Source organism: Scomber scombrus, chromosome 3, assembly GCF_963691925.1.
Source record: "Scomber scombrus chromosome 3, fScoSco1.1, whole genome shotgun sequence".
Classification (NCBI taxonomy): Eukaryota; Metazoa; Chordata; class Actinopteri; order Scombriformes; family Scombridae; genus Scomber; species Scomber scombrus.
In genome coordinates, this window is record NC_084972.1 from 3,398,317 (window position 1) to 3,412,212 (window position 13,896).

Here is a 13,896-nt window from a genome sequence, read left to right on the forward strand (position 1 = left end):
GAGCCTCCTTGCGATGCGTGTATTGTCAGTGACTTGTAGCGCGTGGGCTTTCTGAACACATCGGTAGATTTTGGCTCGAGGCGCCTTTTGATGCAATTAGCAGAAATCTAATTCTCAACAAGAACGGGGGAGAAATAAATAATTACAGCTCTGCCAAAAACAAACTCTGGATTTTTCAAGTGGGTGACAAAGAAAACTGTACTGAGCACTTACTAAACAAAAAGGAGAAGCTGTCGAAAACAGAGCTTATTAAAAGGTACTTTTTGTCAGTGTGTGTGTGTGTGTGTGTGTGTGTGTGTGTGTGTGTGTGTGTGTGTGTGTGTGTGTGTGTGTGTGTGTGTGTGTGTGTGAGAGAGCAAAGACAGGGAGACAGCTCATATTCCATTATACCATACCCAATCTCATACTGTCCCTCTCAGTTCTGTTAGTATTGGGCTTGTATAATACTCCTTTCTCTTTAGGCATTTTATGACTTATTTACTTTCTTAGAGTTTCTTCTCTTCCACCTACACAATAGACAATTTCACACTTTTTCTACTTCTTTCTTGCCATGAGATCAATCAGGAAGCCAGGTGTAATTAAATAAAATAGAAAGTCACCTGGTTTGGCATTTGGCAAATCGCATAGAGTGCAGGGGTGTCACTCATTTCAGTTAAAAGGCCACATACTGTTCAGCCCAATTTGATCTAAAGTGGGGCCAGATGAGTAAAACCACTGCATAATAATCTATACATAATATATGATAGATAGATAGATAGATAGATAGATAGATAGATAGATAGATAGATAGATAGATAGATAGATAGATAGATAGATAGATAGATAGATAGATAGATAGATAGATAGATAGATCTGAATTGTCACTGCAAGTATACAATGAAACTCCATTTGAGCAGTCCACTTACAGCATCAAAATATAAAATATATACACAAAACACTAGTACACACACGCATGAGCCCAAACACATCTCACCCATACCCATGACTACATACACATTCATATCCACACCCATGAAACCTTTAAAATATGTGTTGATTACTCTAAAATATAGATAAATATATAAATAAAGGGCAATGAGACACGACTGTTATATACAGTTCATTAGTGCACGGAGTCAATTATAACTTTACTATAATAAACCAACTATTTACAAAACAGATGAACAGCCTGAGATGTCTTAAGAAAAATGAGTGCAAATTAACAATATTATGTCTCAGTTTTTTCCACATTATTATGCAAAGCCTGTTAAGTATAAAAATTGGCATTACTTTTCTGAAAATGTTCATACTTTGCAAAGTTATCCAGTGGGCCAGACTGGACCTCTTGGCCCGCGGGCCATATGTTTGACACTCCTGGGTTAGTGTAACTTCAATTTATTCCTTATGCCACCAGAGCAGAGCAGAGCTGGCCTGAGGCTTAAGCAAAAGCTGCTGCTTTGAATTGAATTGAATTGAATTGAATTGAATTGAATTGAATTGAATTGAATTGAATTGAATTGAATTGAATTGAATTGAATTGCATTGAATTGAATTGAATTGAATGGAATTGAATTGAATTGAATTGAATGTATTGTTCACCTTAGTGTAAATTTGTCTTGGGCTTCCTCCAATACATAAAAAATACAAACAATACACACCATATCATGAAGACATAAAACAACATACACCAACACTACAAAACATAAAAATCATTCAACAACTGACAATTGTGCAAAGGAGCAGGAAAGCAGCAGCAACCATTGTAATAAGTTAAAACCTGTTAAAAAAAAATACTCAAGTTCGCTCCTTATAGCCACCAGGTGCAGCACTAACTGTAAAACTAACAACATCATGAGCTGGTGATGAAAGTCTAGCAGCTACAGACTGAGATACCCAGTGTGAATATTGGACTTACATTCATCAATTCGCCAAAAAACACAACAAAACAAATGATTGCATATTTTCTTTATGTCAGTATTGGAATGACTATATGTCAGTATGATGGGCAACAACTTTATGAGGTGTTTTTTCAATTTGATGTGGAGTCTTTTGCCCCAAGTCACTAAACATGAATTGATGCAGCTTTAAAGATGCGCTTGCTGATTTTGATGTAGTGCCCCCAATAAAAAAATCCTCCCTGTTCACTGCACACATTCCTGGAGGAAATAAATGATCGCAAGTACTACATCCAAAAATATAGGAGCACTGTGAAAGTGACTGCCCTTGCCTTAATAACACAAATTTATCCACTGAAGCATTTTTGCAGTCTGTGTTTATTCACCCTGACCAGCCAATGGATCAACTGTACACACGTTAAGACACCTAGTGATGCATGCACAGACTTTGTGTGACTATAGTGTGTTTGTGTGTGTTAATATGAAAGTTTAGCTTTTGCTTGCTTTACCTTTTATGCTTTGGAGATAGAGTCAGACAGTGTTGAGATACGCCCAAATGTTTCACTGAAGTGTGGAAACGTCTTTGCCTCAATTTGGGCATCCAATCACCTCTGACCAGTATATGTAACACTGTGTCAAAGAGGTGTTGTTTAAGTGTTACCATGTCAAATCTTTGAGTTTGGGCTTTATTTTTTGCATTTGAGGCAAGAAGTGTTATCATATCCTGCTTGGATGGCCCTGGTAAAGTAGTAAGTTGTTGTATTCTAACTTGTTAGTGAGTTAAGTCATTCTACTAGATTCTGGTGTTTTTCTCATACTTTCTTGCTTCATTAGCTCATTTCCGACAGTGCCTGACTTGCCAGCCTAACCTGTTCCCCCAAAAGGCACACAAAGCCATGCTAACCTACTTTTTAAAGAACTTCTCGTGAATAATGATAATAATGATCCTTTTTCCTCCATTTCAACTGACATTTTGTGGGTGTAACATGCATTTCTGGATCCCTCATCCTTTGGGACAATCTCTCTCTCCCTCCGTCTGTCCTCCTTTCATTCCGTCCTCTATCTTTTCCACTCGTAGACAGTTTATTAAAGGTGCAGCAGACTCAAAACAGACTTCTGTAATTGCCTCGATGCTGCCAGGCTGTTTTGTTGCTCACATTATGATGCTTCTGGAAGGCACAAGTGTGTACACATGTTATGTCATGGATTGCCTTGGTAGCCTGAAACCCCCAAGCTTCACTTAACTCATTAGCCACAGAGAGAGGATGGTTCTTCTTGTGTCAGTAGATGCCCATCCACTGCTGTGTTGCGTCACATCTGATTGGACGTGACGCAACACAGCAGTGTACAAGGACAATGGGGACACATCCAGAAGCACTCAGGGTATTTGTTGATTACTTTGCAGTAGCTTAGTGTTGGTTGGTCATAGTGGGATCCAGGTACAAACTTACTGGAACATATCAGCATAGTATCCACATAAGCTTTTGGTCATGGTTACACTTTTTTTACACTGATTTTAAATGGAAATGACATCAGTACACAGGAAACATTAGTTATGATCAAATAACTTTAATACTTTAATACTTTACCAGTATTTGATTATATGCTTTGAGACAAATGTTTATCATTATTTACCCTTCCTGATAGTCAGGGCATCATTAAGCCTGTAAATCTGAACCATCAAATAATTTCCAGAAAATTCAAGTTCTTTGAAACTGGAGTGTTTATTGGACCTTCTGATAAATCATTTCTGAAAAACAAATTAAATAACACTTTGCATATATGAGTTTTGTTTTGTATCATGTTTGATACATCAGGGATTTTTTGCAATTTATTTTTCATAGCAAGTTTTTTAATATTGAATACAACATTTTTAAGCTCTTATAGGTCCTGCATAAAGCTCATATCACCACCTACTAAATGTTTCTTTCCAACAAAAAATCACATACAGAACATAACATTTTAAGCTCTTATAGGTCCTGCATAGAGCTCATATCAACCACAACATGAAATAATGCAATAAAATGACAAACTGACAGATTTACAGATAAATGACCTTCTATACCAGCTGAGTTGATACACACATTTTCAACAGGAATTTACCATAAAATAAGCTACAAAATATTTAGTCATCCAACATTGCATCAATCCAGTAACTATTCCAGTTACTTACTATTACAGTTTTTACTTACTATTCAGTAAGTAAACACACTGCTAAAGAAAGACAAGAAAATACTGCAAAGAAAGATACAAATACTGCAAATAAGGATAAAAAATACTGCAAAGAAAGATTTTTTTTTTTTTAAATACTGCAAAAAGGCAAAAATATCCAGGCCTTAAAATTGTGTCTCACTGATTGACAACGTTCAAATAAAAGATCCCCTGGTGGTTTGTCTGTGCACTACATGTATATCATCATGTACATCCGTTTTTTACACTGATGTAGAGCTCTCTAAAAGTCATGTATCAAATATGATTCACTTGGCATTACAGGGTTTATATTTGATGCTTGACAGGGTTACAGGGTTGTAGAATGACTAACATTATAATAGAGATGCATGGTTGGTGGTTTAGCTCCATGTTGTGCAAGTCGTGACTAAATGACCCTCTAAAGGTGTGTTCACAGATGCTTCTGCATGAGTTATACCTCATGCCAACAATTAATAAGCGCACAGAGACAAAGGGAAGAGGCTGGAGGTAATTTAGAGAAGCAGACTTCCTGCTGAGTTGTGGGATCAGTCAGGCTGAACTGGCACACTCCACACACAGTGGATACAATGCTTGCAAGCTACAGCTACAGCTACTGTATGTAAAGTTGGTATTCTGTTTCACCTCCTGTTTATAACATCTAATGATACCATGGCCCTTTTCCATTCACATTCTGACATCATGGAGTCACATTTATAATGTCATACAGAACATAAGCTAATTATAGACAATTGAAATAGTCTGTCAAAGAAAGACAGGCATAACCACACAGAGAGAGGAATTAGACCATGTGGGCATTCATCAGTGATTCAGTAGTGAAAACCACTTCAGTGACAGCGATGCAAAAATATAGCAGTAAATGTGTGTAAAGTGCTCTTCACCTGAGCTCTCCACTCAGCTCCAAAGCCACCAGGCCAGCAATGCAATAACATTTTTCACAATACTATGATTTATTTTTCTGACCTAACAGCTTCTTTCTGCATGAATCAGTATGATTCAGAGTTTGCATCTTGTTAGTTGTTAGATAATTAGTCCCTTTGCGTCAATTACAACATTTCACATTACAAATCTTCTCTTGACAGTGCTTTTTGGTGAATAATGAGGTGATCAGGTGTGTTTGGTTGCTATGTTTCTGCCTGGACTGTGGTTAATAAAGCGTGTGGTATTTAGCAGTTTGATCATTCTGGAAAGCCCTCTGAGGTGTTTCATTTTACATTTATATTTGATTTTACAGAATCGCCATTAACAGAATTCTTCTGTGGAACTACGCAACACAAAATATGTACAGCAGTAGTAAGGGCAGTAAATTTGCAGGCCATAGAAAAACTATAGCTGACAATTAGACTGACATTCATATGTGGATGTGTGTATGAAGATCAATATGCTTATTTAAATTTTTTTTGAAGTAAGATGAAAAAAAATCAATATCAATGTCATGTCTGTATGTTAAGTAGAAAGCAGGAGTCCAAATGTGTGGTTAGCTTAGCATGAAGACAGGAAGCCGGGGAAATGGCAACTTTGGCCCTACCTCTAAAGCTCTCTAATTAACACCTAACTCATTTGTTTGACCTGTAATTAAGTTTTTAAAAATTGACATTTCAATCAATGACATCACCTGAACAGCGTCACCTCCCCTGGGTCATAATTACAACTGTTTTTGCCAGCCTGAATTTGAAACCTATACTACCATACTGATGTTTTTCCTTTGAGGTCGGGCTGGGTATGCAGGCACCAAAAAGATATCAGTTGCAATCATAAGAGATTACATTGAAATTGCACTAAATTAATCAACTTTTTAGGAGCATTTCTTCAATGTGTGGACACTTTTTTCTCTTGAGATTGTGTATCTACTGATTAAACAAGTGATACATGTTAATTAGTGAGCTTCTCATGTGCTGGCAGGAGTGTTTTTGTTTCCCCAGGGCCAGATTAGCTGTGGATGCTTCCTGTCTTTTTGTTGAGCTAAGTGAAACATGTCCTGATGTCATAGTTCCACAATTAACATGCAGATTCCTTTAATTTTCTACAATTATTAACATGCATACCAGTGCTGTAGCATAGTTCTGGTTCCAAACCACTCATCATTTAAACTAACTCAGTGGAAAAGTTGGTTTTGTCTCCACAATGCAGTACTGTTTTAGTGGAGACAAATGAGAACAATAGCAGATACCCCCCCCACCCCTTGCAGCAGCTACATTCCTCTTTATTCAATGATTCTTTGGGGGTTTTGTTCAATGGCTGCACATCTAACAAAGGCCACAAGCCTTCAACCTCTGTGCTGCTCTTGATTAAAGCCTTCCTGCTCTACTGAATAGATCTGTGCTAACTGTACATCTCCCCAATGCTTTAAAGAGCTTTACTTATCTTGCACAGATCAAAACCGACTGTATGCACACATGTTACCTTCAAAAACCAAAGCCCGTCTACTAGCGTAATTTATAGTTGCCCGGATGTAAAAACTACAGACTGTACAGTTTGTGTGTAACAAAGGCTCAGAGGTTCGCTCTGTCACTGCACAGCCAGAAGGTGTGGGGTGAGAATCCTCTGCATGGATTTCCACTGGGGGTTCCAGTTTCATCCCAAAGTCAAAAGACATGCATATCAGGAGAGCTGGAAACTCTTAAGTTGCTGGGATACGCTCCAGTCACCCACGACCCTGTGTAGGAACACTGGAAGTAGGCATGAAAAACCTTCTCGTGTGCATGGTTCTGCATTTTCCCTTTGAAATGACAGTTTACACCATCAGAGGAGGAAGAGGAGGATTGTTGATACACATTTAACACATTCACTTCTACATAAATGGCATGTTTTTATTTCACATGAGCTATTTTTATTATACCATTTTATTATAACATCAGTGTGTGAAATATGTGCTGTGTGTGCGTGTGTTGCATCCAAAACAGAGCCTATATAAAGAACAGCCAACTGATCTAAATACTGTATATCAATACACCACTAAATATATTATATACCATGACAAAATAATAAATCTTGCAGTAACAGTTTAAACAAGCTTACTGACATAAATTCTGAAATTAAATTGATGACTTTTCTACACTTCTTAAGATTTGATAAATGGATAAATACTTGTGTTGCAATTATGGCATTATGATGTATGATTAGATAAGAACTACCTCTGTATTTTTCAGACTGAATGCACACACATTTTCTTTTCTTTTCTATGCTTTATTTATTGTCATCATTTCATTCTATACATCTAGCCGCATAGTGATGTCAGCATTTTTTGTCATGTAGCTAATTAGATGTGTCACCCAGTGATACAACATAATAACAATTAATTAATACACCAATTAGTTAAATTAAATTAATAACAATATTTACAGTGCAAATTTAAATTATTACAATATATTGTGGTCATTTTAAATTCATAGAAAAAGTCATAGAAAATAAATAGTTAAATTAATTAAAAAAAAATAGATTTTATTTCATAATTAAAAGCATGCTTGCTGTATGCCATAGGTCCACATGTTTTTCAAAGTTTCCACCTTCCTCAAGAGAAAAAAGCATCAAAGAAAGTTCAAAATTAAATAGTTTTAAAGAAAGGGAAGAAAACCCCCCCAAACATTATCATTTGTTTCCTCTTTTCTGTCATATGCTGTGTCTCAAATCACATACTTCTGTTAGTACACTGTGTATACTATGTACTTACTTGTGTAGTGCGCAAATTTCAACAGGTTAGTATTGTCTCAAATCAAATAGGGCTGTTGCGCACTTACTGGAAATGATGATTAGCTAGTTAGCGTTAATAAGCTAGTGTTAGCATTCTTGTTATCGTTTGCGGTACCAAATCATTACAGACTGCTAAATGAACCTAATAAACCTACAGATGGCTTATATATGACAACATTATAGTGGTGCTTTGTGCAAAAAACACTATATATATAATTTACATTTGTGCAACGCAGCGATGTTCCTTGCCGCTATTTCCTGTTTGAAAAGTGGTCCTTCCCCTTCAGCTACATAGCTAAGATGGAGACCGTTGAGGAAGAAAAGTGTCCATAGTTCCACACTCAACTTTTTGACTGTTTTTCAGTGCACCATCTGGGTACTCATAGTGCACTGCATTTTTCCATATGTTCCACTCAAAAATATTAAGTGTGAGTAGCGTACAGAAGTATGTGATTTGAGACACAGCACTGACTTATAGAACACATTGTAATTTGTCACAGCAGGAAAAGCACAGATGTTGGCAATTAACCTTGATGATAACTTTGTACATTTGACCCAGTATACATGAACAAGTATACATGTTTGACATAATGTCTCCTGTGAGAAAGGAAAATTACTACCAAATGCTGTTATTTTTCACACCTTATTCTTGTGGAAACTGTCCATCATATTGGCTTTCCTTTGCTGTTTCCTGTTATTAGTTTCAGGTATAGTGAGCATATGTTTTTCCCAATGGGCACCTCCGAAGTTTAATTTAATATTAAGTCTAGTCAGGGCAGAAAGTTATATAGCCCCATTTTTTTCCTCATTGTCTCAATGAAATCACAAACAAACAAACCCATTGTGAAAAATGCACTGCCTGCAGGTGCAGCAGGCTGCATGCTCTTCCAGTGTGCTGCTGTCACTGCTGGATCAAAAGATCGTGATGCAACAGTGAGCAAAGAAATCTGCCCCCCACCCCTTCCAGACCCCCTTTAAATCTAGCGGGAATACAACCAGTCTTCCTTTGTCCCGTTCCCTCAAGGCATGTCAGAGTTTTTCCACCATGAAACCAGAGAGAACAGTTGACAAGTAAATATGAAACAAAGGGCCGTGCTTTACAGATCAGCTGGGCTGTGAGTGCCACCGCTGGGTGTTGTGTCAGCTGTCTGCAGAGCAGCGGTGGCAGGGACTCTTTAAGTTTCTGTCCACGACAGCAACCTGATGCTTCACCTCGCCCCAGTACTGCTACACTGTAGGAGGGAGGAGGCTCTCTTTGCCTGTACTGCATGTGTATGTGTGCGTGTGTGTGTGTGTGTGTGTGTGTGAGTAGATAGTAGACAGTATGTGTGTTTGATCCTCTTTACACCTGGCATTAACATGCAGGTATGTGTCATATCTGCAGAGCGTCAAGACATGACTCAGCCAGATTACAAATACAACTGACATTAAAAAGCATCTCTTGCATACACATTAAAAGATGACTTCTCCTTTTTATCACCCTTAATGAGAAAGAACATTTTGGATATCCTCATTTCTGAATAAATGTAACATTTAATAAAAATCTGATACAACTGAAGAGGTGTAATTTTTCACAGGAGGCTTAAATTTAGTACCAAGCTACCAGGGATCCTGTAAAGGCAAAGTGCTTGTTTTAGAGTGGCCCCTGGTGAGGATTTTATTGACTTATGAAAGTAAATTGAATTGTATATAGCAGATAACAGGTTACATTTAAATTTTAACATTCCCAGAGGAAAAGAAAGTTGGAGAAGAGATCTCAGTAGTGTCTCATTCATTTCTCCTAGACAACTATGAGATCTATGTGAGACCAAAGTGAGGCTGTGGCTCTTTCTACTGTTTCTCAATTGTTTCTCCTGAGAAACAGGTAACCAAAATCTCAACTTGGGCTCCCTGTAAGTTTCAAAGGAGATCTCATCAAGCTCTCAATGAAGTCTCAGATTGTCGATGCATTATTCAGGTCTGCAATGTTCTCCTGCATGTGTAGCCTATTTTGTATCATTGCAACTTTCTTTCATAGACCACAAAACCAACCCTTTAAAACTGTCATGTATTAGGTCTATGTTACACTGTCAAATCAAACTATTAGTGTAATATCAATAAAACCCTTATATATTTTCATCTCCTGATGACTTTTACTTTAATTTTGTTTGACACTCATTACAACAAACATGGCGCAAAAAGATGTGACCTGTGAACCCTGGATGATGTGCGCACGCGTCAGCATTAGAAAACCTCATTGGACAGCAGCGGTGTCCATCACACACTCTGCATCGTGATTGGTTGATTTTGAAGACTCAATCACTGTTTACGGAATTTTTTTTCCTTCACTGTCGACTGAAAGACTGCTGGGAGCAAAAACAAAATACATGTGGACCTGAAAAAAGAAGGTAAGCTACATCATTGTTAATTGTAATTTGAGTGAATTGTTTAACATTTAGAGGGCAAGTGTTCATGTTGGTTCTGATTCCCTCAGCAAAAACATGTCTGCATATTGTAACGTTAGCGTGTTAGCTAACGTTAGCATCAAACCACTTTAGGACTATGAACTTGTTAGCATTAGCTACATTAGCTATAGTGGTCCGGTTATTGGGGGGGGGGGGTTAACTTAATCACTTGAAACCCGCTGGGAATCCAGCGACCTCGGCCGAAATATGTAGCATTAACTTATTTCAGATGGTGTGTAGAGGGCTAATTTTTAAAGTTAATGTTATAGCTACAAATTAGCCTCTTAAAATGAGCAGAGGACGCCAGCTAACTCTGTCTACAGCTAACGCGGTTTGAAGCTGTAGTGAAAACTCTGGTTTTATTTTAAACTACGCGACCTAAGGTAACATTGGTACCAAGCAGGCCATCCTAGGATATGGGCAAGGGGGTAAAATAATGCTCTAAAATTAGGGTTACATTTTACTGTGGGGAAAAACTGACATGGCCATTTTTAACGGAGTCCCTCAGGATAACTGTATGGAAATAGATGCTATGGGTATCTGCAGGTCTCCCCTTTGCAGACATGCCCGCTTTATGTTAAAGTCATGCAGTTTGGGGTATAAATCATGTCTTTTGCATGCAGTTGTAACAGGGTTGTTATAGATTAATGAAGTTTGTCAAAATGTTTTTTGATATTCTTTCATTTATTTTATTTTGCAAGCAAGGTGGTTGGTTTAATAAGCAGCAACACAGAGCTATCTGGACGCTGTCATGCATGCTGCATTGATAGTCACACAAACACACACGCACGCAGACACTGTTTAGAGCACACTCTTGCTTGCTCGCTCCAGATTCCGGGAGATTGGATCTCATTTGCGGGCATCAGGGAGTTGTTATCAATATGCAGGAGACCCCCGGAACTTCCGGTGAGTTGGGATGTCTGCGACATATGGGAGAGTATTTGTGACAAAGTCAATGTTGTTAGTAAAACCAAAAATATTCCACGCCAAAAGTATTAACACGGGTGGAAAAACTCTGTCCTGTGTGTATTCTGTCATTGTGCCTCCGTCTCCTCGTCTCCTCTGTCTCTTCCTCTCTACAGTGACAAAAGTCATCTGTGTGCAGTGCAGCCCGTTAATACCTGTCCTTCAAATGTATTATTTATAGACGCAGTTAGCGTCAGAAATAAAACCTTCAGGTTTGGTAAATCACAATGTGCGTGCTAAATAACATATTAGCATTTTCTCCTCCCTGTATTTTGCACACTGGGGTAAAAACGTCTCATATTACATATTCATTATGGTAAACGTACTAAATGGACAGCGCGTACTATCTTGCACAGTTGTAAGACGCAAACCTCAGTGCGCTGCGTTAGTAGATCAGCTTGCACAGTTTTTGAAGGTGATGTCAAGTTTGCACACATTTCTACACACGCAAACCTTTAGTAAATCAGGCCCTTTGTGCGTTGCATAAATTGGGTATGAACAGAAAGCTGTGACTTTTGTGGATACAAAGAACATCATATTATTGATTTATGGTGATCTTAGCTCTCAGTAGTAGTCATTTATAGTAGGAAATAATTTCAGTAAGCCCATTAACAACCCTGAAAAGAAGACCTGTAGGGCATTTAGGGAGTGTATGTGTTTCTTGGTGAAGTGACTGTAGTCTCAGTAGTAGGGGTTATCTGCAACAAATGATATTAATGTCTGATTTGCTACAAGAACTTAAGAAATATAATGTAAAATTGAAGTTTACTAAGAACCACATTATTAAAAAAAGAAAAAAGAATTATTTTTGTTCTTTCATGTATTTCACAGAAAGAAATGTTCAGCAGGAACATTTAAAAAAGAAATGGCCAAAAGACTGCGCTACCCACTGAAGATGATATGAGCCAGACCCTGGCTCACCAAGAATGACCAAAATGGTAAAAGTTTTACATTTTTAAAACCAGTGTTTCCACTAGTTTGACTGTTTTGGGGTGGTGGTGGGTGGGTAGTGCTTTCACTGTCATCTCCTCTTTTCTCTGCGTTTCATTTTGTGGTTTAAAAAAATGACTTCTCCTCAACCTTTTGAGTGATAATTCCTCTGTAGCAACAGGGTTGCAGTCTTTCACCTATCTTGGCTGCCAGTGCTCTGACTTAGAGCCATCAGCAGTACATTGCTTATCTTGTTTATTTTTTATGTGTGTATTCACCCCACAGGACTTTATCATGTTTTGTTTTAAAATGCTGTATCATTAACTATTCCCCCATACACACAAGTATTCAGACCTGAGTCAGCAGGTGGTAGATCTGGAATGCTCCTATGAATCTGTGTTTCAGTCATTCTTTTCATATTCAATAGTGAGTCCAAAATTACAAAAAATGTTATTTCGTTATTTATTTCTAAATCCAACACACTTACATAAAAAGAAAACAAATAATGACTTAGTCGTAACTTAAAAAACGTATAAAATACCACATGAAGGTAAAATAAGTGCAATGCAAAGAGTGGACATGGACTGTCCTCTCCATAACAATTCAGTAATTAGTTCATATTTGATAGCTTGCTATTATGGTATGTTAAGGGAATTTATTTGTAATCTGGGCTTTCTGTCAGTCTTGCAGGTACATGGTGCACTATGGCACACAGGATGGATGGACATCGGCTGAGAAGACATTTGTTGAGATGACCATGGTCAAATAAATCCTCATACACAAATACTGCTTAAATACTAAAGTAATTGAATGCTCTGCATTGTTGTGCAGCTCTGTGGAACACTGTTAGACACTTCTTTAAGAAGTTTCACTGAGAAGAGACACATTTATAAACTGTCTTTACACTACTAGCTGAAATAGTCAGTTGTTACAGGTTGGTTAAGGCAATCTGCATTTTTTTTCTAAAGAGATCACTATTGTCAGAAATGTCAAGTGTTATCATGATTCTGTTCAAACTGTGCTTTAGAAAGTGCTGCTGTGGTGTACACTAAAGATGGTGATTTTAATAAAGGCCTTTTTTCAACATTTTAAGTGTCGATATATATGCTCCATAATAGCTCCAGTATTGCTCATTTTTGTCTCCAAAGGAAGTCTCAAATAAAGCTCCATCATGTCTCAAGTAAGGTTCCTGTTGCTAGCAGTCATGTCTCACCTATTGCTCCTAGTGAATTTTAGGAGAAACAAATGAGAAATGTTTGAGACCAAAAATGACTACAACGAGACTGAAATGAGAACTCTCATTGAGCTCCACGAGCCGTAAAGGAGCAAGCTTTGAGCAGTAAAATTTTCCTCTGGGTTTTGATGATGATATTTTTAACTCATAATTAGGATAAAGACAGGTGTGGGTAAAAAATGACAATACCAGTACCAATCCAAGTACCCTTAAAGTGATACTGATACCAACTGAGTACTTCATTTGATACCTATCATGTGAATACATAACATAAAAGGCCACCACTCCTCTAATCTTCATGATTTGATTTTAGCACAAATGCATTTTGAAAGTCTTCAAATGATTAATATTTATTACCCTTACATTCTGTTCATACTCTGACTCGGGTTAAGTATAATTAGTGTAATTAGTGTATTTTGCATTCATGTTTTCTTTTGGTGTGAACACACATTCCCAATTACAATATACGATACATCTAAAGTGATAACCTAACAGTCATAATTATTTCTGTTGATTGATTGAAAATGAAAAGTGCAACATTTGAATGGTA

The 13,896-nt window shown here is 37.5% G+C and overlaps 1 protein-coding gene and 1 long non-coding RNA gene across 2 annotated transcripts in view; both read left to right on the top strand.

Moving 5' to 3' along the window:
* Positions 1 to 13,896, top strand: part of LOC133978152 (copine-9-like) — a 240,085-nt gene that overhangs the window by 91,906 nt on the left and 134,283 nt on the right. The window lies entirely within an intron of this gene.
* Positions 12,012 to 13,198, top strand: LOC133978126 (uncharacterized). Its single transcript, XR_009924993.1, has 2 exons — positions 12,012 to 12,120; positions 12,795 to 13,198. It is a non-coding gene; the product is annotated as an uncharacterized LOC133978126 (long non-coding RNA).